This window comes from Cavia porcellus, unplaced genomic scaffold (assembly GCF_034190915.1).
Source record: "Cavia porcellus strain 051 isolate PalLab524CR breed Dunkin Hartley unplaced genomic scaffold, mCavPor4.1 scaffold_20, whole genome shotgun sequence".
NCBI lineage: Eukaryota > Metazoa > Chordata > Mammalia > Rodentia > Caviidae > Cavia > Cavia porcellus.
This window is the reverse complement of record NW_026947503.1, coordinates 16,639,932-16,664,345: the sequence shown is the minus strand read 5'-3', so window position 1 is coordinate 16,664,345 and position 24,414 is coordinate 16,639,932.

Genomic DNA, 24,414 nt, shown 5'->3' with positions numbered 1-24,414 from the left:
AATTAGAATTGTGAAGATGGCAGAGAAAATGCTATGCCAGTGTGGATTACAGCCCTGTGCGCTGATCTCCTGTCTCTAGTAGCATCGCTGAAGTCTTATGAAAGCACACCCAGTATTTCAAACATGCCTTTGGCTGGCTTGGAGTTTATCCAGGTATTTTGTCAGATATGGGTCTCCATCAAAACTTGATTTGCCTTCAGTATTCTGTGTGTCTGCATAGAAAATACTGGGTTTATATGATTATTGCTTAGTTTAGATGTTTTTATTTTAATATATCACTTCGAAAGTTAAAAAATCTGAATGTGATTTTTTCTTTCTTTCTTTCTTTCTTTCTTTCTTTCTTTCTTTCTTTCTTTCTTTCTTTCTTTCTTTCTTTCTTTCCTTCTTTTTCCTTTAGTTTTGCTTTGGTTCTTAATCCTTATGAGGATTTGAGGGTTTTTTTTTTATTATTTATTTGTATTGTTTTGGATTGGTTTGAGTTTTTCTTTAGAATGTGCAGAATTCCACCTAATTATAGGCAAGGACGGAGTTCTATGAAGATGAAGAAAATGATTAGCTAGAATAAAATTAGAAATTCCTTCGAAGTATTGAGGACATTAACTTCACTTTCAAAAGCAGGTAAACTCCAAAATGCCCTGCCTTACCAGTGCCTACATTTTTTATTAACAACCTGAGCACTAAAGAAGAAGTATATGGCTTCAAAGACAGCATAGCTTTGCTCCGTTCTTCAAAGGAGTCACACAGTGCTCAGGGGGGCACGTGCTTTTTCTTCCCACTCCACATCTTCATTGGCAACCACAAGGCCACACACTTTTTTGCTGCCTGAAGGACAGCAAAGCTAACTACTCTCTCCAAAACTCAGGCTCTGGCTTTAGGCTACAGCTTAGAAATGAGGTGAGCTTTGCTGAACAAAAAGAACTTTAAACAGATGCAATCCTCAGCGACAAGTGAGAGAGACAGCACTAATGCAAAGGAAATAAAATAAGCTAAGGGCAAGCTGACATTCAAGCAATGTCACAGACTTTGAACTCATAAACTAAGTGAAGCATTAACAGATTACACAATTTCAATTTGAGTTTGAATCTGAGGAAATTTTTCGTACTTCCTAAAGACTCAAGAAAATATGCAAATCATACTGAAAATAGAAATCAAGCCTTTACAAATTATGATGCTCATTCTTGTCAGAAATGATTAAGAACTTTAACCTCTATGATAAATAATTGTATGTATCACAAAAAAGAAAAATGCTAGGCATAAATGCTTTACATGTTATAAAAATGAATTCTTGTCTTTCAGTTAAAGAAACTTTGTAGACATAAACTCACATTCTTCAGGCCTCACAGGCTACTGCTTGAAAAACAGATCAGCAATAATTTGCTAGATAATTTAATAATTCACACAAACATTTATGTAGTTTCTAATATGTGTTAGAAACTGATCTAATTACTTGATACCCAAATGTGGTAAACATTATCTGATGTAAAAAAACATGGTGATAGAGAAATATTCAAAACATGTTCATATTAGCAAGCAATAGTTGAGAAAATGAGAAAAAATTATAACTTACTTATCTATCAGCTTTCAGTAATTGCTAGATGCATCAGGCCATGAGTAAATTAAATAAAATTAAAACTAAAGAAATCACATATTTTAACACACTGCATCAATAGAATGAATAGAAACAGCTGAACATTCTTATGGTTCTAAAAGTCTTCCTCCAGTAGCAGAAATTAATTTAATGCACATGGCACAATATTTTCTTTTGTTTGTAAAAAGTGCACTTGCTTTTAGGAAAGTTCTCCTAGAGATACCTATTTTGACTACTGATGGCCTATATGGAGTCAGGAAAGAGAATGTATTATTCTTCTCAGGCACAAAGCAATGAATAAAAATTATTCTCTTCCTCTAAATAAGTTTAGAAAACGAAAACCTTGTTTAGAAGAAACCAGACCAAGAGTTGACATTGCTTCCTTTCTCTTGAATAGAAGAAAGGTGGGCTTTGAGCAAATTCCTATAGAAATGAGTAGGAAGGTTTTATTTACAAAAATTTTTGTTAATATTCACCTAATATAAATTTGTAAGTAAATGTCACTTGTATAAATTGGGAAACACAAAGTTATCCAAAATTCTATATCAAATAAAATATATCAAAATATAAAAATGTTACTATTTCTGCTATTAAAAGCAAAGCTGCAAAATAAACTTCATTAGAATTAATTTTAAAAGAGTCTGGAAATTCTAACTGTGTAGGTTTTCTTTTGAACTTTGTTACTCTTTCTTATGCTGCATTTGGCCCCATAAAGGGTCTTTAGTAAACGTCTAAATCCAAAGACTAGGATAGTGCAGGCCAATGTTCTCACTTAATTAATGTAATGCTATTCATTTTATAAGCTTCGATACTGAAAGCTATAAATATTTTAGCACATCTTGTAAAGGAAGAGATTCTGGATTACACTGGAACGTTTATTCTCACACACGTAGTACTACTCATTTAAGATTCATAACATCAATCCCCAAAAAGCTTACTCCGACTTGACTATATAGCAATTAACTATTAAAATATCTCTTATTAGGTCACTAATGCATTCAGTTTCATCACTGAGTATTTTTCATTTAGTTTTATTTGAACTCTTGGGATCAACTGAGTCTGCTAATCACTTCTCCTTTTGGAAATTGATTCTTTCTTTCTTTTTTTTTTTTTTTTTTTTGTTTGTTTGTTTGTTTGTACCCGTAAACTCAAGATCTCACACTTGCCACTGTGCCACTGAGCTGTATGCCTGGCCCCACCTTTGGAAAATTTGACTTGGCTTGAATAAAGTCATAACACTTTGATTTATTTTTTTTTAATTTTTTCAGCAGAATTTTATTCATGTTTAAATGTTGATGTCCCCACTTGGTCTCTCTCCTGTTTGTTATTTGAACTACTATTTTTATTTTTATAGCCTGACGAACTTATCTTTCATTAAAAACTAGTCTTCTTGGAAGCATTCTCTGTTTCCATGCTCCAGTTGGAAGCTGAGTTTCTTTCACTCTATTTCTATCTAAAATCCCATATCACCATGTCCAAATCTCTTGTAACATCAAAGTGAATTATAATTATGCAGTTTTTCCTTATAATTTTCTTGTTTTAGCCACCAGATGCCAAGAATCTTAAATTAAAAGTCTCTGTTCACATTACTTCTTATTGTATTACAAAGTTTGTCGCAGATATTGAATAAGCTAGATCAAGTTCATTAAATCAAAGCTTTAATTTAAAAAGAAGTATTTTAACAAAATGTACAGCCTTCTTTTTGCATTATGGAAATTTGAAAACAAGAAAAAGATTTCCATGATATTTTGACTACAAAGCATGTGAAAATGTTTTATTAAAATATATTCTGCTCTGAAGTACAAAATTAAACACATGTATATCCAATGAGCTACTATATAAGAAAGAAAGAAATAGTTTAGGTTACATTGCTGATTGATTTTAGTGTACATGTTTTGTGATCACAAAGAATAACTGAGGTGCAAATACTTTATTTTACACCTAATAATACTGATAAAGAACTGAAAAGGTCACAATAGATCTCAATTGTGTGTAGTATTTTGAAGCAAAAATCTAAATTTTAAATCATTTGAAGGGAAAATACTAAAAACACACCAGCTAAAATATAGGAACCTATTTGTCAAAATAAAATCAGGGAGTGCTACACACAATTGATAAGCTTAGTTGGAAATGTGTTTCATTTAACTAGCAAATATTTCCTATTACGAAATCACATTGAAAAGGCAACTTGTTGATGTTTGTGCAAATAATAAAGAGTACTGAAAGTCACAGGAAATAAAAAATCATAGTCATTGCAGCCATGTTTGTGAGGCAGGGTATTAATGTCCTGAGCAAACAGAGTGGTCACTATTAGTCACTGTTAGTCCACAGGAATACAATAATAACCTTTTGTCTTATATCAAAATAAAAGTCTAAAATAAAATATAAAAACAGCAAACAATCCACATAATTGAGATATATGGAAGAGGATATTATTGCTAGATGAAAATCACAAATATTCATATGGTGGTCAGTTTATGAGAATCATTTGATAACAATTTTGAATTGTATGCAGCTAAAAGTGCCTTAGTGCAAAAAGTCAAAATTATGACCAGTCACAAATCCTTCAGTGTTATTTGTTTTAGAGAAATGACACAAATTGATTTCTGTGTTTTAAGTTTCTTTTTAATATATTTAGAACTCAGAACAAATCTCACAAGCGTTTCAAAAGAAAAATTACCTGTGTCAAAGGTTACATTCAAATTTAGTAAATCAGTCCAAAATGGTCCTTGGTTGTTGACAGTTACTTAGAAAAAGAAAGGGGGACGGGATCCAAAAAGTATAACAGACACTGTAAAAGTGAAAGGGAAAGAAAGTGCTTTAAAGGATATAATGGTATGTACAGTGTGTAAGGTAGATGAGCATTTTATCACATTTCTGTTAGATCACTGAACAAAAGGGTTACACTGTCAATGTGTCTAGTGAACATTTTGTGCTTTGATTTTGTAACTTTAACAACTATTGTTAAGATGATAGGTAATGTATCAATTAGTAATTATGTGATGTTAATTTTTTGAATTCTGTATTATTTTACAGAGTGTCTAGTGAACTTTTTGTGCTTTGATTTTGTAACTTTAACAACTATTATTAAGATGATAGGTAATGTATCAATTAGTAATTATATGATGTTAATTTTTTGAATTCTGTATTACTCTACCTTTTTTCTCTTTTTTCCTATTTTGAATTTTTAATTGTCTTTTCTTTCTTTAAATAAAATTAAAAAACAGGAAAAAAGTAGAAAGGGGTCCATAAATAAAAGGTGGGCACAGGAGGAAGCAAGAAAGCTCAAAGCTATTGTCCGGTTTATTTCAGTGTGGAACAAGAGCAGTTGTGGAGGGCGACCACATGTGTGTCTGAAGGAGCATTTCAGTATGAAGAAGTCAACATTTAAGATGTCCTGTGTGAGTGCAGAAACAAAAGCAGACCCTTAAGAAGTATTTTTAGGAAAGCATACTGACATATGAGGATCTTTGACCCCTACTCATTAGCATATGGATACATAAAAGCATATAGGAACTTGATTCTCCATTATCTATTATATACACAAAAGAAAATCTAAATAATGTTTTGTGGGGTAAATAAGTGTATTAGTCAATGATCAAAAAAGATAGAAATCAAAAATTTCAATTTAGAATTCAATTTCAGGAAATAATAGCAATATCAAAACTTTAAGGATGTTCTTAAGACTTTAAAGGACCTAAAGAGTAAAGAATTTTAAACAATAAGTGATGAAAACATCAATATACTGTAATTCACATTTTTATCTTTGAATTGAAATGAATATTATAAACTATGTTTCACAAAAATCAATTGTTAAAGGATTAGGGTGAAGGAAAATAATACAAAAAAACTACCATATTCTCACATTTATAATTTTGCAGCCTAAGTTTGATACAGACACAAATGTGAAAACAATCTATAAAAACTGTCCAGGGATCATGCTAGGCTAATTTTACAAATGCAGCCATATTTTCTTTACAACACACTGAATGTTGAGTGTTTCCCTCACTTCTTCACAAAAGTTTAATGCTCCTTACGTGGCATCTAAGATATTTCTGTTATACCTATAGTGTCATTTACTCATCCTATTTCACTCTTTTCTCCCCATTCCAACTCAGAACACCCCACCTCTGATGTGTGTGGTGTCTACACAATGTTAATCCACATCACAATTTACCGCCATTGAAAACTCCTGCATTAACAACACATTGACTGATCTATTTTTGCAATCGTATACAAAATTTTGAGAAGTTCTTTAATAAATTCTACATAGTCAAAAAATTACAACAATATTATGCAAGTATCCAGAATCAAAAAAGAAAAGAGAGTACAATAAAATTACAACTGATAGTAGGTATACATGATTTCATAGCTCAGGGATTCTGTCATATGAAAACTCATAAACTGACTCACATTTTATTCTTAGGTAGAAAAATATATGAAAAATATGACAATTTCTGACATTTACTTCATTGTGGAGATTTTCTTAGGAATACAAGAGAAATTAATAAAAGTAAGATACTGTTAGATACTAACAGCTAACATGTGCTTTTAAAACTTCATGTAATGCAAGTACATACAAAAAATATATACTCAAGTAACATTACTCATAATGATTAAACATTATGAGAAACGCAAATATTCTTGTATTGGTGAATGGGTGAAAGAATATATGGTTTATACGTCCAGTAAAATAGTGTTAAAACATGAAAACTACAAAATTTTTGGCTTATGTAAAATATGAGTGATTTATTACCAAAAGTACATATTGCATGATTATGGCAAATATATAAATCAGAATATAGATTAGTAAACCCAAAGTCTGAGAAAAAAGGATAAGTGAGAATGTACAGAAGTCTGTCCTGGAATAATGCAAATATTGTGAAGTTAGCGGTGATTGTTCAACTATGCAATTACCTAATATGATTATATATATATATATATATATATATATAGTGAATTTTTGTATTTTTAAGCATAATCTAAAAATAATGGAACTGTATGAGTTAAAATTTTGCACTGTATGAGTTTTGAACAGTATGAACTAAAATTAATGAAAATTTTGAATGGTAAGTATTTTCAGGTGAGTATTTTAAAGCTAGAAATTCTAATACACAAATTAGTCTGTTTTCACTTTTCTAAGAAATAAAAGACCTATTTTAGGAACACTACTATAAAATTATATGCCCAGCTAAATGCTCTATGAAATCACTCTTAAAGAAGTTTGTTACTGAATTAGGCCAGTCAATATAACAAAAGTAACTCAAAATATAAATTTTCTAAATTTTTCTGTAACTATATTCACAATGCAAATTTACTTGATTCAGGGTTCTATGCTGGCTTACATTACATTTTGTATTACTATACTTCAAATTTGTCAGAGTGTATATCTGAATTCCACTGCACAGTTTTGCATGAAATAATATCATTTTATTATATGTATCATTTTATTTTAATGACTAGTCCTCAAGCCATTTGCTCATAAAGGTTTTATATAACTGATATGCATTTTAAAGGTGTTTTACTTATAGAAACCAAATGTAGTAATAGTTTCAGAATTAGCATCTCAATTTTTAGAATATTTTATAAATGAAATTAACTTGTGTTATCAAAATGGGGTGTGTTTTCTGTTTTCCACTGTAGTATGCACGGTTTTACTCAAATGCTTTTATGTTCTTTGCTTAGTGTCTCTCATGTCCATGTTTGGGACATTCATTTGACCTTGGCAATGTGTTCTTTCTCTTGTTTAGCTCTTTGTAGAATACGATAACATTGAGTTCCCAGGAAGAAATGGTAATGTCAAAAATTACAGCCTCATAAAAGCTTTAATTCTCACCATAAAAAAATAATATATAAAGTGGGGAACTATGAGGATGCTTCACATCCTGCAATGTCAGCTTTAGGAGCCCTACTATAAAATTTATAATACCTATCTATTAGACAGTGGGTAAGAGTGCAAGAGAGTGTTTCTTAAGTAAAGCTAGGTTATAAACAAGTGAGTGCTTTGGAAGAAGAATTTCAGGGCATATTTTGTGGAAATGAATGTTAAAGGTGTGATGTTTAAAAACTGTTTCCTTTAGATATATTTCTAAAAATTACATTTCATTATGAAAACATAACGAGCTGAAATTAGGAACTCTGTGTTGTTGCATGGATGTGTGGGACTGAAAGCAGTGATTAAATAAGGATGTACAAACAATTTAGGCTACAGTAGAGCTGCTTAGTGGATACTGTGTGTCAAATCCCAGGGCATTTTTTTAACTGTACCGTGATCTAGGTCCCTTTCCCTGGATCAGAATCTCTCTGATTGGAATACGAGATGGGTTTGAGAGCAGGAGGCTAAATTAGGCAGCTAAGATTGTCCTTAATGAATCAACGTGGTCTCACCACCTCCCAATGCCTGGGGTTCACTCCTGCTTCATAAATTATGCAATAAACTGCTTTTTAAATGTTTTCCATGGTTTTAGACTTAGGCAAATGTTTTTATTTATTGGCAAACATTTTTGTCATTCATATAAAATCTATTTTGACCAAAATAATTATAAAATTTACAAGTTTTGCTTTGGCCTGGTCACCTAGCACTTGTGAGCATTTTCCAGGGTCCACAATGATTTTCTGTTTTTATACTTAAATATACAATCAGAGATTTTTTCTCTGTATCTCCTTTATTTTATGTATTATTTGACCAGCATATTCCCCAAATCCTGCTATACTCTCATACTCATTTAACCATTCTACCTCTCAATCTTTGCACCTGATCATGTGTTTCAGGGAAATGAACACAACCTTCACGTCAATGAGGAAAAACCCAAAATCCACAGTAACACACGGCAAAATTCCCACTTTTCTTATTAAGGTTTAATTGGGAGAAGTCGTGTGGCCCGTTCTGCTTATCTGGAATGTTCCTGGATGTTTTGGGAAAATATGTCTCTGTTCTTGTGAGCGGGGCTGATCCTTACCTCTCTGTGTCCACTCACAGGAGAGCATACATTCCCACACCTTCTGTTTGCCGTACAGCAGCAATAGTACTAGATGCATATGAAACAGAAAAGGCGAGGCACAGCAAAGTCACATGAAGAACTGGGTTCTGGATGGTTTCATTTCAATGAAGCAAAATCCCCTCAAGGGCTCGGTGCTATACTACATGAGCTAATTTTCTCAGGTTACAATTCGATTAAATCTAATTCTCCATATTTTTTCTCAAGTATGTTATGTGATACATACACATTCATATTTATGTCACATTTATTCAAAGTGTTTTACTCAGGCCAGCTGACACGGTAGCATGCTCTTGTCATCTCAGTGGTCTGGGACACTTAGGCAGGAAGACTGTCAGACCAAGGCCAGACGGGGCAATGTAATACAATCCTGTCTCAAAAAAAGAAAAAAAAAAATCCCCTTGGATTTTTTAAGTCAATCTGAAGTTCTGAGTTCAGTTCTCAATATGAAAATGAATAGAGACTGTAGCATCTTTATATACTTATTATTTCAATGATAAGACATTTTCATTTTAAAGAGTTTCATTAATATGTTCTGCCCATGACCAGTTTCACAGATTTCCTGAGTTTTATTTTGCTTTTATAACTCATACTAGAAGCTATCATGTGAGGTTAGAGGCAAGCTTCCCAGTGTTCATCTCTAAGTTTTCATGTCCTTGTTGATGGAATATTTGTTGTCAATAGTTTTCCATTGCTTTTGTTTCTAGATTTAGTTTAAGAAACTATATGTATAGATAAGCTCAATGAATTCTTCTCCTCACCTTCTGGAGCTTACAGTTTAGAAAAAGATATTGCTCAAACCTCTCATGTCTTCATTGCTGGGTAGCACATCACTTAATATTTTCCAGGATACATAAATGCAGACATCTATTTGACAAAATGATGCCACAAAATAAAGGCAATGTATTTGCTGTACATTTCATATTCTACAAAGACAATCTCTGGCTTTTCTAGTCTATCAAAGTCACAAAGTGTTAGAGTTCCTACTGACAAGGGTAAAGATTTACAGGATATTTGTATAAGCCCTTTCCCCATTCACCTGGTGTAGGTTTAATATGCTACCGAGTTCCTGTTTTTCGTAAGAAGGCATCCATGAAGCACATGCCATAGCAAACACCTGCTCTCCAGCCATGTGAGTATTTTTGAACACTGTAAAAATAGGCAAAGAGTAGGTGCAGATACAATTATTGCTTCAGATTTGTAATTTTCCAAAGAAAACTGCAGCTTTCACTACTGCTATCTAAATTTAGATAAATGAAAGCAGAATCAGCAAAGTTTTATGTTACATATGTATAAATTAAGAGTTTGCATCAGAATCTGTATTTGTCACTTTTCTGCCTTTTTCTGGTTTTAAATGAATGTTCGAGTAAATAAAGATTAAAGAGTAAATTCTAAAAACGCATCTATTATATTTTGTCCTCCTGACATTGCTTAGACATTTCACATCTGAGAAGAAAATATTGAGAAATGCAAATAATGCTATAAGGTTCTTTCTTTAAATTGGACTTCTACCTGACTCCTGAAGCTAATAACCATTATAGAAGCTTGTTCAAAAAAAAAAAAAATTAAAAAGATGTACACAAATTTCACATAATGTTAAATCAATATGGATTTCCTAGAAATATCTAATGTTAGTTATAAATTAAATACATTTTTCTCTCTAAAATCATAAAATATTTACTTGAAGAAATATCTAAAGGTAAATATTACTGAATAATGTTTTGTTTAGCCAATATCAAATAAAACATTCATAAAGAAAACATTTTTGTGCCTAAGCATTCTACTTACAATGTATCAAAGATTTTATTTTCTTAACTACAAATACATACATTTAAGTAAACCAACAATTTTCTAAGCTTTAAAATATGTCAGATATTACATGGGTATATATTTGGTTATGTATGTTCAATAATATATCTGTAAATTTGAGTTTTAATATAAAGTAGCATAAATATTTGAAATATACATTTGAGAGTCTGTTAATTAACTATATATTTCTGGCTTGTATTTATTTACATGTAAGAGACTCCCAGGTATACTGCTTTAATGAAAATATTTTATCCTATTCACCCTCTAGAAAGCCCATATATTGTTATTCCAGGATTGGCCAAGAGTCTCTTTATTATTATCAGAATTTTACGGTCCTTTACATGCTCAATTCTTTGACATAAGATTAAGATTTTCACAGTTCTCTAATGATAGGCCAATAGAAGAAGCCTTTGGTCTGCACAATAGGCAGAAAGAAGCATATGTGATTAAGGTGTTCTACTTCGATGGAAACAAACACATTGGTACAAAATAAATCACTAGCTTTAGGCTGAATATCAGGAAATATTTTCTTGTAAGGTACCACATTGTTTCTCAAGAAGGCTGTGATTATGCCAAAGATGCTGTTTTTTCACAAGGCAACTTGCAATTTCTTTACTATTAATATTCTAACTTTGCTTTCATTTAATTAGAATTTAGTTTGAAATAGGCTTTACAGCACCTAGAAGAATTACCTGCTTTACCTGTACTTTAATATCTTAATGAATGAATTAGTTTGATATATTGACAAGAGAATCATTTAGTATGAAAGTTACAAGAGAATGTGAAGCAAACATATTTAGTTGGAAGTAGAAGAAAAGTAATTAGAAGATATTTCAACTGGTAGAATTTGACTACAAAGAATGAAGTGATGACTGTTACTGAAGGTCATTATAATGTTGCCTATATTCATGTATGTTTGTTGTTTGCCAGATATTGTGGCTGACCTCTTTATGCTTATTTATGCTACCTTATTTAGCACTCATAAAAGTTTATAGTAAGATCTACAAGTTTCTTTAAGATGAAGAAATAGCAATTCAGAAAAATCTACTGATATTCACAAGAACTTTTAGTTATTAATGTTAGCTGAGATTTTTAACTCAGTTCCCTTTAATGTTAACATCTACAAATGTGAGGTCATGAGTTCAATCCCCAGTGCCAAAAAACAAGGACAAAACAAAAAAGAAAGATGCCTTGAGAGGAAACATGAGCTACCTCAGTTTAACTCAGGAAAATTCATTGTCAGGATTATTCAAGAGGGTGTTAGACACCACTGCTTCTTAAACTTTAAATTACTCATCATTGAAGAAGCTTATTATAATTCAGACTGTTCCAGGAGTTATGTAATGAGGCTCAACACTTTGCATTTCTAAACACTCCCACCTCAGTATCCAGAGGCCAGAATGGTGACATTGTACGAAGGAGGAAAGTCATTGATCTCCAGTAAGTAAGAAGTAGGAAAGTCAAAGATCTCTATGGAAGTTTTGGACAGTGACTTTGAGGAAAATATTGGAAATTCAAAAAATCTGTTGAAAAGAAGACAACTGTTGAGTTAGTAAAATACGTTAATGAAGAAATGTTTTAAGTGAATGATTCTCTGTTAGTGAAAAGGTGCAGATCAATTATAGAATCTGTTATGAGCATAAATATAAATCGGGGAATACAGTGATGAAAGAGATTTTATGGAGGAAATGGAGGGTCACAAAGAATATATGAGTTGCACTTCTTTCCTTGTAGTAATATAAAATGTATTTGTCCTTGTCAAAACTTTGAAGAAATGAATGAGGAAGCCTCAATTCCACATTATCCTATGTAGTCATTTGCTGCTCTGGAAGAGGATAGGTTGTTTGTGCCCGCTCAAACCTAATTACTTTTTATGTATACGCAGCACATTTTTCATATCAGCTATAAAATACCATATTTTTGCTATGACTCTTTAAAGTAGACCACTGTAACAGTTCTAAGAAAAATATACACAAAAAATGATAACTAAAAATAAATACCATAGCTAATGCACATGGACTAAACAAATTTCTTGTAGGACAAAAGTCAAAATATTAGTTGGGGACTAATTTATTAAAGTATATTTTTGGATAATAGCAAAATAAATGAGAAAGTATGATGTAAATCTAGTAATATAATGATTTTATTAGATGGAATGTGATGCAGGTAACCAAAGGAAGGATAACTGAAACAAAAGCTATTTCCTGGCCAATGAGAGCTATACTGCTCTTTTTGCTTGTGCAAAATTTTAGGGTATAAATGAAGATAAAAAGCATACAAATTTATCAAGTAGTATAATTGGGATTCAGTATTATTGTAACTAAATTTAATCAAAATATAATCATGCTAAAAGCAGAGTTTGGCATTTTTTTCATTATTCATCCATTCATTCTTTCAGAATATATTTATTGAATGCCCTCTTTTATCAAATACTGTTACACAAACTGTAACATATGTTAAGACTGAACACAGTCCTTGCATTTATTATGTTCATGATATAGTATGAGGATATAGTATGTTTTTAAAAAGTAAATATTAAATATAAGTATAATAGTCTATTAGATGTAGAAGGTACAGTAACAGCTTGGACATCGTGTTTCATGAAATGATACTGAATTATCTGAGAAACAGTTGTTAAAGAGTATTTTAAAATAGTAGGACCTAGGGCTGGGGGTTTGGCTCAGCTGCATAACTGCCTGCCTTGCAAGTGCATGGTCATGAGTTCAATCCCAGGACCAATAAAAAAAAAAAATGGTAGGACCTGAATATGGTAATGCATGAATGCATGTGTGTATAATCTTAGATACCCAATAGTTTAGGGCAGGAAGATACTGAGGTTAAGGCCGTTCTGGACAGTTTAACAATAGTATGTCAAAATAAAATAAAATAAAACCATTGGAGTCAAATAAGAAATCATCAAATATAAAGGTATTGGTAAGGATCAAAACAACTTTATTAAGATATGGCACATCAGCAAGTCTGTTGTTTCAAAAATACAGAGAGATGTAAATACACATTTTGCTGCCAAGAGTTGAACCAAAATCAAGATAGCAGAATAGTAAATAGTCACTGAGTTTCCCCAAATGAATCAACTGGGAACCCACATTGGGTCATTCCAACAGAACCATTCTGATGGAGATCCACGGGAGTGAGTTTTGGGAGAATGTGGGTTGAAAAAATAAAGTCAAAGTGCCTTCAGGCTAGATATAAATGTGTTGATTTCTTAAGAAGCACAATTTCAAAACAATTTTTCCAAAAATATCTTTTTGTTAAAGGAGTTAAGAATTGCCTCTTTGGAAGGAATTTAATACAAAATTATAGATAAAAATATAATTAAAACTTTGTATAAAAATCAACCTTTATTTTTTAAAAAAATGCCTTTCCCAGGCAATCCTAAACTTACAAAAATCTGAGCACAAATCAGACAGAGAGAGAGAGAGAGAGAGAGAGAGAGAGAGAGAGAGAGATTTTGATTATTATTTTTGTGACTCATTTCCCTATGTTGATACATGTGGGTCTCAAACTTGTGATTCTTGTGCTGGGATAATAGGCAGGTGCCATAACACACAGCTAAAACTTTCCTTTACTATCATGGAACACTTCTAGGGTCTTTTCCTTCTATGCCAAGCATTCTCTACTGAATAGGCATATTCTCCCAGCACCCTTGACATGTAAACACACCGTTAGTCATAATGGGTTAATAGAGAACTTTAATTTATTATCCAGCAATCAAAGGAGTTATTTAGAAAGCAACTTAGAGCTATCTCTAATTGGAAAATGCAGTTATTTGTCTATATTTGGAAATGGAATGCTGTAATTCCTCCCTTAATGGGATAGCACAAATGATAAACTTGAAGAGCATCACTTGTTTCGATTATGTACAAAAACCATGACTATACTCTTCTACTATTACGTATGGGAAGTTCTGATGACACCTGATGCCTCTGTATATTTTTTTTTCAAAACTTCCCAAAACAATGAAAACTACATGTGAAACTCTTTTGTTAAATTTTGTGGGTTTTTTCAAATATTGATAGATTGTTGATAATCGATCATTTCTGCAAGTTTGGAGATATAGATTAGATTGGTTTCCACACTTCTATCATCCAAAGGGTCAGTTAAAAATGTAATAGAGCACCCAGACGACTCATGTTTTGCCAGCAGCATACTTGTTACTACACCCATATTTGAGATGTTTCGCTAGGATCCAATTATCCAATTTCAGGGAACTGCATTCTGCTTTCAATTTTTAATGCGTGACTCCTGTGGATTTCAGTAAGAGATCTGTAGGTAGCAAAGTATCAGAATATACTGACTTAAGAGAGCACTTACAGGTTTATAAGGCAGTAAATGACATAACATTTGGGAATGTGGATATTTCACTACATGTTACATTATTAAAGGTATACCCGCTTGATGCTCCATCTCCCCGCTCTGTGGCAATAAAAGAATATTTGCTTTTCTTTGTTTTTATTTATTCATCCTCAGAAACAATTTAAACAGTTAACCACTGAAAATGAAATTTTAATGTTTCATTTTTCCATTGAAAACTGAAATTCTGAATTAGATGTTAGAATAGCAGAGAAGTTAAATGCCCACTTACAGAATAGTTTGTAATCTCAGCTTGCATTTTGTAAACCTGCTTGACTTGCAATATCCTTGAGTAAATAGGAAAAGAGTCATTTTATTGTATTAACAAGTTTGTTCCAGTGAAAATAGAAGAAATAACTGTGAACATCCGACTATGATTGAACTCTGACCCTTCCTTTAACATTGTTTAATATTTATAAGCTCTGTGAATATATATGAATAAAAGTACAAAATAAATACAATGTAATATTTAGTTATATTTATATATTCTGAATAAAATACCATTTAATAATATGTTTGTTTCTGTCTTATTATTAGAAATTCATCAAATTAATTGATATATCATTATTTAAATCAATAGGTGTCCAGGGGTTACCATATGGCAGACACTGTACTTGGAATTATGGGTGATGTGAAACTACGTGAACATCATTTCTTCTCAAGAAATGAAAGAAAGGAGATAAAATGAAAGTCAAGAAGTGTTGTTTAAGAGTATTACAGGTACCAAATTTCAGAGAACAAAGAAATGTCCCATCTAGCTAAGGATATCTGAGGATAATGTTACCAGTGCAGTGCATGGAAATGTAGAGAATGTGATACTCTTGCCGAAGAAAAGAAATCCAATATGCAACATAATACTTTCTGTGAAGGAGAAAGAAGCAGCAGGAGATAAATCTAAAAAGGTAGGATAAAAAAGGGATTAAGAAAGACTTTATTAAGAAACTAACAATAATCTGTAGACAATAAGAACCTATTAACTGGTTGTGGGAGATATAACTTTTACAGGTTTTCAGTTATTAATCTCCAACATTCATTTAAATTTATTTGAAGAGAGAGAAAATAGAGACCAAGTAAGAAGACCCAGCATGCATAATCTATATGACTTGAGGTAGAACGTCCAAAACAGTGTTAGGTGTGACCCACAAAGTAACCGAATAATGAAGAAGACAGTCTCAAGACAGACCACAACAGAAGCATTTGCAGAATTTAAAATCTAAATGGCAGTATACAGTCAGGAGGAAGAAACAATTATTCTGGATCATTAAAGATGATGACAGAATCAATAGAGTGAGAAATTCAAGAGAAGCTCAAGAACATACAGAATCAAAACTAAAAATTTGACACATTGGAAGTGAGGTCCTGGTAGGCCATTCACATGGCAAAGGATAGCAAGCAATGAGGAAAGCTCACCTGAATTTTGGGAGATATTTTGAGTTGGATTATGTTGGCTAATATGAAGAAGACGACGATGGAATTTGAAATTCACCACACGTGTATGAACATAACAGAAGTACCCTTATAGAAATATGAAAGCAAGCGAATTAATTGAGAGGTGCCTCATTATTGCCCTGGTGGCCCATCCCTCACATAGATCTTAACTGTGGCAGACACTGCGGAGGCAGCACAGGGAATAATAACTGCAGGCTTTGCCACCGTGTCTGACTTCTTCCTGTACCCCAGAGAATGCAACTTGTTATTTGCTCATATACTAAAGAAAAGAGCAATAGAGAAAGTATTTACATGAGGACCTGTGTGTGATTATCCCAAGACAACTGTGCCTGATTTACTAGAATCTCTGAGTCCTTTACTGGCCCTGTACGGCCGGTAAGTGGCAAGGAAGTACCTGGGGACGGCTTCTAGCTGACAATCATGAGAGAATGAAGCAGACTAGGAGTGTAAATCATGTCTGTAATTTCAGTATTCTAGGAGACTGAAGCAGGACAACCTCATATTAGAGTCTAACCTGGCCAAACTGAAGACTCAGCAGGCCCATCTCAAAATACAAAATTAAAAGATAAATTCATAAAAAGGACTTGGGGTTGTAACTTAGTAAGCACCCCTTGTTTCAATCTCCAGTAAATCTTCCAAAGCATGCAAGACAGAAAGGCAATGAAGCCTTCAGTACTACAACTGTATCAGACTGAATTCTTCAAGGATTGAAAGGTGAATCTTTAATCTGCAACATTTTAATGATCACCTTGTGTTTCTTCAAAAGGTTAATTGCATACACAGAAAGAAGGGTAAAGAAAATAATGATAAATACATTTTATCTAGGTTAATAAAACTATAATTCAAAGAGATATTACTAAATATGAAAGTTAGATCATGTTTGAAACTCACAATCATAAAGAATTGTAGAGACATTTCAGCATATTTGTTTATGAGACAGATTGATACCTAAGCCTTAGTGTTAAGATGACTATGTTATGATGAGGATTAAAGGAAAGATATTTGTGGGCAATGCCAATAAATCTAAAAAGGTTTCATCCACCTCCCTTTGTTAAACAGTTTCACCCTAGACACACCTTGAGACATGTAGAGCGGTCATAGGATACCAATAGGCCCTCTCAAGTCAGTGAATCTGTAAAACTGTAACTGTCGCAAAATTAAGACAGTGATAACTATGGATCCCATGGGTTTAACAAAATTCCCATTTGCAAAACAAGTTAAGTGTTGGATCAGGAATACAAATCTAACTTAACTCAGTACTCCTTTATTTACTCAGTGAATAGTTATTATTTTTTCTCTTTTTGTCAAACAATATAACATGCATTGCAGATAAATGTATTAGTATCAAATAGAGAAAGAAAACCTCTCGTTATATGTCAAGAGATTCTGTACCTGTGGTCATACAGTTCCATGCATTTCTTAGATAAAAAAGTAAACATAATGCAGATAATATGTCCAGATCCAGATTTAGTTTAGGGACATTTCCTTCCTTCTCAGCCTCAAATCCTATCACAAATCTAGTACATTTTAGCTTCACACCATTATATTTTCACTCCTACTTAAATGCTTACATTCAAGCACATATTTATTATTTGAAAAGTTTCAATTACTTTCAACTAGCGTTCACTTCTTTAGTCTTGTCCTTCATATTATGTTCCAAAACTATTTCTAAAATGCGACCCCAAACTATCTTTTTGAGGTGCTGATTATAAATAAGATTGTTGAGTTCAGTGTGTTAGCTGATTTTTTATCTTCACTGATTTGCTAGAAAGTGGCATAAAACATGTGCTTAATAAATTGGGCTTTAAAAATAAGGAAAAATGAGAGGTAATGAATTATTTTGTTGTGCTTAAATTTTTCAAATGTTCTTAATTTGGAGCGCTCCTAATCTTGCCTCTTACAGAGATGAACCTTTATGACCTACCTCTACTTTTCAGCCTACTGTCTGAGTTTAATATTGATCACTATCTTCTCTACTTAAATTCAAATGAAAAAATGCATAAAACTATTTGTAATTTCATTTTTATTGTTTTACAATTCCTTTGTTTTGTGTGGAAGTTTGCTTCTAAAGTGACTGTTCTAGGAGGATAATTTTAAGATCTCCCGCAAAAGCAGAAATTGAATGTTTCACTAAAGCCTGTCTTTTTTATAGGAGTAAAAGTGATTACCACATTCTATAAGCACATAAGCTTCATCTCCCCAAAATTTTCATTCTCTTTTATGGTTCCTGTAGAATTTTATTTCATTTCTCTTTATACACACCTCTTTACTTTTAATGCTGCATCATCTTGATCACACAAAATACATTGTGCTTATTTTTATGCCTATGAGGTCTAACATAAGACGATGTAGACAAAGTTGAGAATTTTTGAGACAATTAAGAAAATTCTACAACTCTGTTTAGATGGCTATGCCTGCTGAGTACTAATTCTATGACATGGGGGAATATTGTGACTTATATCTAGATGTGTCTTCCAAGTCTTACATTTTTATAGGTGGATCTTTTTGAAAGTGGCTGGATCTGGGATGTGTGATTTAAGGGAATGTGATAACTAAATTAGTCCACTGATTGGGTTATCACCCTCTGGACTTAGTAATGGGACGACTGACTAGGGTGTGAATGGTACTGTTCAGTAAGCTTGTAGTCTGTATGGAGTAAAGGGAAAAGGGAGATTCAGTGTTTGCTGTTTCTTGCCTGAAACACATGGACTGGTTCTTGGCCGTCTGGGCCCTCGGCCACGCACCCTGGATGCAGTGGGCTGAGAATGGCCTGAAGCTTCTATGCACTATGAGTGCTTTAACTTGTGAACTTCAGGTATTTTGTTCCAGAAACAAAGAAATAAAACAAGAAATATTCTATCAATTCTGTTATTTATTCTTTTAAGAATATCATGAGCATATTAATAATAAAGATCCATAGAAATACCATGTACTTGACATGTAGTAATACCTCAAGTAATGCTACTTACTGTTACTTGTAAAAAATCACAATTGGGCTTAGCATTTGCAAAAATAATTATTTCTACATCTATAATTTTTCTAGTAATGCAAGAATAATAATTTTGACTCAAACACACTTTATGAGACTCAAACTAGAAAATTATTTTAAAAGTGTTTAAATAAATGTGATTTGTAAATGGAAACATATTTGTAGTATACAAACTATCTCTCCCCCAAATAATGAAAGTACAAGGGATGTTGAATTTAATTTATGACTAATTATTTGAAACTTTTAGATTGCAGAGTTTTAATTGTAGTGAAATCTATTTGAACTAAGTATAAGGAGATTTTTTTCTAAAAATCAGACTCATAGAAAAAAAGTATATCATGTGAAAATGAGAACATAAACCATGGGCTGAATTTCCAACTCTTTGGAATGATATATTAATAGTTTGAAATTAATCTTTTTTGGCAATATGATCTCTGTAACTCTTTACAAATTTTATATTGTGTTATATACCTTGTTATTATTTGAGGTTTTCTTTGCAATATTTCTAAATAAGGCAGTGTTTTATTTTGTTATAAATGTATTGAAAACAGAAACGATATTTTTCCTTTACCTAACATTCTACAGGTATTTGATAAGCAGAATGTCTATTTTTTTTGGTAAGAAATTGAGGGCATACTGATTTTAGAATATCTAGTTTTGAGGGTTCTTTAAGTAGTTTTTAAAAATTTCTTTCAGAAGCAATGCCCACAAGAAGATGCCTCAGTTTTTCCAAGCTTTTAAATGAAATTTGTAATTATTATTTTCATGAATGATTAACCTCTAGCATAAGAAAATTAAGAGGATTCAAATAAGCCTGTGGAATTAAATACAACAAGATGTTGCTTGGTGAAGCAGCAGATGTTGAATATTACACATTATCTTTGCTTCTAGTTGTAGGGCTGGGTCAGGTCTGTGATGATAAGTGAAGCATATTTTTTCAGGTCCCAGTGAGTCATTTGATCAATGTTTAACTGGCAGACGGGCTTCATTAGTACAGTGTCCAGCAGGTGTAGGTATTCAGGAGGGGCCTGTCATTAAAGCGTTTTGTGTGTACCTGCTAATTATATTTCTCATTTTGAAGCCGCAGCATATTCATTGCTGTAGCATCTGTCATCCTTCCAGCAAGTAGCGTGGGTATAATGAAAGATAAAATACTGTGTTTGTGATCACACGGGGTTATGTTGGGATTCTGGAAAGGTATGATAAGGGAATACATCCTTTTCTTCCAAAATGTCACAAGGAAACAGCAAGTAGAGTCAGATGGAATATGCTCAAAAAGGAAGTAATCTCTATATGTGTGTATTCTGTGTTTCACAGCATTCCTTGATATATATATATATATATATATATATATATATATATATATATATCCCCCCGGAACACACACACACACACACACACACACACACACTTTTATTTCATGCTGAAATTCTATAAATTTAATTGAAAAATGAAACTCAGAAGTTTGAAAGGTGTCCACAAGCAGACCCAGAATTTCACTTGAAATTTCATGTTTTCAAGCTGAAGAAACTACATCAACTCACATTGCAATTTGGGCTTGTTATCCAAACTTTAAATAGAAATAAATAAATAGAAAGCACTAAAGAAGAAATAGAGCGATATAAACCTTTGTAAGATGTAATTGGATTTGCACTGTGCACATCATCAGTAGTCAATTTGTTTTATTAGTTCTGAAATGTGTTCTGCAATCATTTTTATGAACCACTCTATTGGCTTTTAGCTACAACAACAAAGCCAAATGTCCAAATGGCTATCAGCAACATAGCTACAAATTTCAGATTATTTCCTCTTAAACATTTTCTTACCCTCTGCTTGATTAGTCTGAAGCCAAAATGAAATGCAACTTTGAATTTCTCTTCAATTGTGAAGCAATAAAACATCTTAATTCTTTAAATTTTTCACTTCCAAAAAATCAATTTCCAAAATGAGGTTTTATCATATTTCAGAATTTAATGTCTAAAAATTAATCCAGTTTTAAAACTTCAACATTTCTTTTAAGAATAACTGACAAAAAACTTAAAATAGAATGGCTTTGAAAGTTTACATTTTTAAATTCTGTATATATTTATTAAAATTTATGGACAAATTCTAGGCAAGCTATAACGAATTATAGAAAACATTCTATAGCCCTAGGCAACCCAACTTATATACAAGTTTTGGTTAAGATTATTTAGGTTACTAAAACAACTTTTAAAATTTAATTAAGAAAAAGCTAAACATACTGGAATTATTGTTCCTATATTTTTATTACTTGATCTTTTTGTTGATACTGTTAAAAGGCAATGAACGTAAGAAATAATTCCATTATTCCACCAGGATGAGACTTTGTATTTGGATTTCGAAGAGTCCAATGTCATCAGGAATTTGTAGCACAAAGCTTAGAGCACTTACTTCCAGATCAATTATAATTAACAGAAAATGCCCTCCTGTTTTGCTTGAGGCTTTGGAATACTCAAGTCACTAACTGTAACCTACTCATTTGTCAATATGAAATTCAATCTCAGGACTATGAGAACTAATAATAGATTTAAGCCACAATTGCATACTCTATTCCTCTAAAGAAAACAAGTATCTAGATTTCAATGAGGCTCAATTTGATACTGTTAATTACATTATTATTTCCTGTATCGTATAAAATCACACAGCACTCGGTAGTACTCTCCTTACAGCTCTGTTGATTCAGCAAATTATATTATATGTGATATAAGAACTATCTCTTTTCATTAATATCTTTGAAACAAATGTGAGAACTTTAAGAGAAATCATAAGACTTATAAATCTACATATTTTCTTGTTCATACTAGGTATTTATAATTTTTCATGAAAAAAATGAATTCAAAATATTATTGTTTGTTATACTTATATCATTTATTTTATTAGCCTGAGGGTGATTTATATATATTTGCACAACTTATTAATATCCAAAAATGACACCAAAGGTTATTTAATTACTTTTTAATGGCTATAAAATGGAAAAATGATGAATGAGTATCTGTTTTCTTATTTTACTAAAAGATAATGATATACTAATCACAGGTGTGTGAACTCACTCTTTCTTAAATGGTGACTTCACACTTTATTTCTCAAATGTTTTAAGATTTTGGCAAATAAACTTATTTTTCAATATCGTTTGCTTTAAAATGGGTTCTAATATTGCCATATGAGACATTAATTCAAAACTCATAATATATTTTATTCGGGAATTTGAATCTTAATACTTTCTTTTCCTATCTTTGAGAAAGTGTGCTTTTAAATTGTTGAGTATAATTTAAATTAGTAAGTATTTTTTTAAAAAAAAATTTCTATTTTAGTAAATTTAAATATAATTTAATATAATTTAAACTATTTCAATACTGATAAAGCTTTAATTTTCTGTAAATTATGTTCTTTTTCTGTTTGAAAATTATAAGCCAAATTCCAGGCTTTAACTATGCCAAACCAAAAGAAATGAACCCTCAAATAAGTAACTATAGTATTACACATGTTTAAAACTTTACCAACTTTAGCCTACTGAAAGGTATATCAAAATAGACATGAGATCAGTGATAAACACAAGGCCATTTTATGATGTCAGTTGTATAATTTGAAGTGAAGCTGCAAATGGTGTTCTGCCTTTTCAGAGCATGGTATGTTAAATTAGCAAGACAAATGTGAGAATTTTCTGCTGAGGTTTTCCACTATACATTAATAACTTCCTTAGTTTATATAAAATAGATATGCATATTGATTTGGAAAATGTGTAGAAAGTTTTCTGATCTGTTGCTTTAGCAATCGTTTTCTCCATCTGTCTAACACTTTTGCTCTTTCTATTGATAGACAACATGTGAGAATAATGCAGTGTGTCACCACAACCTTACTTGATAAAAGGATCTTCTACTGACCCAAAAATAAAACTTAATTCCCAGGGAGAAAAATATATTTTTCTAAAGTTAATTGGCATTGATATTTTAAAAGTTTCTTAAATAATTATCATTTTTAACCTCTCTGGAAATTTCAAGAACCGATTTTTTTAAAAAATTCTCTTTCTAATCTGTTTGATGAAGCATAAAGACAGTTTAGGGTTTTTTTGTTTTTTGTTTTTTGTTTTTGTTGTTGTTGTTTGTTTGTTTTTTAACTTTGCAAAAGTTCTGCATATTTCCAGTCCCTAAAATAAGTCAGACATGTAGGTCTAAATAATGATTTTTGCTTTACCGTCTTCTCTGTTTTCATGCTTCTGGGACACAATATCCAATATCAGAAGTAGGAAAGTTATATTTTAATTTACAATATGTAGAAGTTTCAGAGGCTGGCTCCAAGGCAGGTGGCATGACTTATGCATATGGCAGAGGAAAAAGAGTCCGTGACAGATAAGGCAGGAGACACTCAGTCTTCCCGATTCTTTCCCTGTTTATTGCATCCAGGCTACGAGTCTATTGGTTGGTGACACCTATACCCATGGTCGGCCTTTTGTCTTCAATAAACCCATTATCTACACCCAGAACAAAGCTAAACTAATCAGTGGGCAATCAGATATTACATAACCCTGATCCGTCTACTCCCACAAGGCCTCCCCATCTATGCATGAGGCTTTGGCAGGGGAACATCTAGATATAACCATAAAATGACTGTGTCACATCTTGTTTATTTGGTTCAACATGAACTAATTTGTTTAGGTGTGAATTCATTACTCTACTTTTTTCTTCTCCTTTTTACTCTCTCCTCTTTTCTTTTTCTTTCTTTTTCTTTTCTGTTCTTTTCAAACTGCTTATCTGATGAATTTGGTGCAGGAAATGTAAAGAGATAATTTTACTAGGATTCTGTATACTTAAATTTTATGAGAAATGACAAGCAAGAATAAAACACTCTCTAAAATAAAAAAAAAATCATAGTCCAGAAATCATAGTGACTTACTAACTTAATTCATAAATAAGTTTGTGCTACTCTAGTGTTTGAAATCAATTTTAATGTAAGTAATCTAGGTAGACTTTGTAAAATACTGCAGTCTCTATCACACACTTTTATCTTTATTTTTGACTGTGAACTATTGATCTGTTCACACACTATGTGTCTTTCATAAACACTTTGTGTAGAGTATGATAGCAACTGAAACAAGAACTCATGATATTTTAGTCAAAAATGCAGTAGTGGACCAATTTCAAAAAAAGCAAGATCTAAGAAAGAGCTGGGCCTCTCTTCCAAGCTCTCATTTT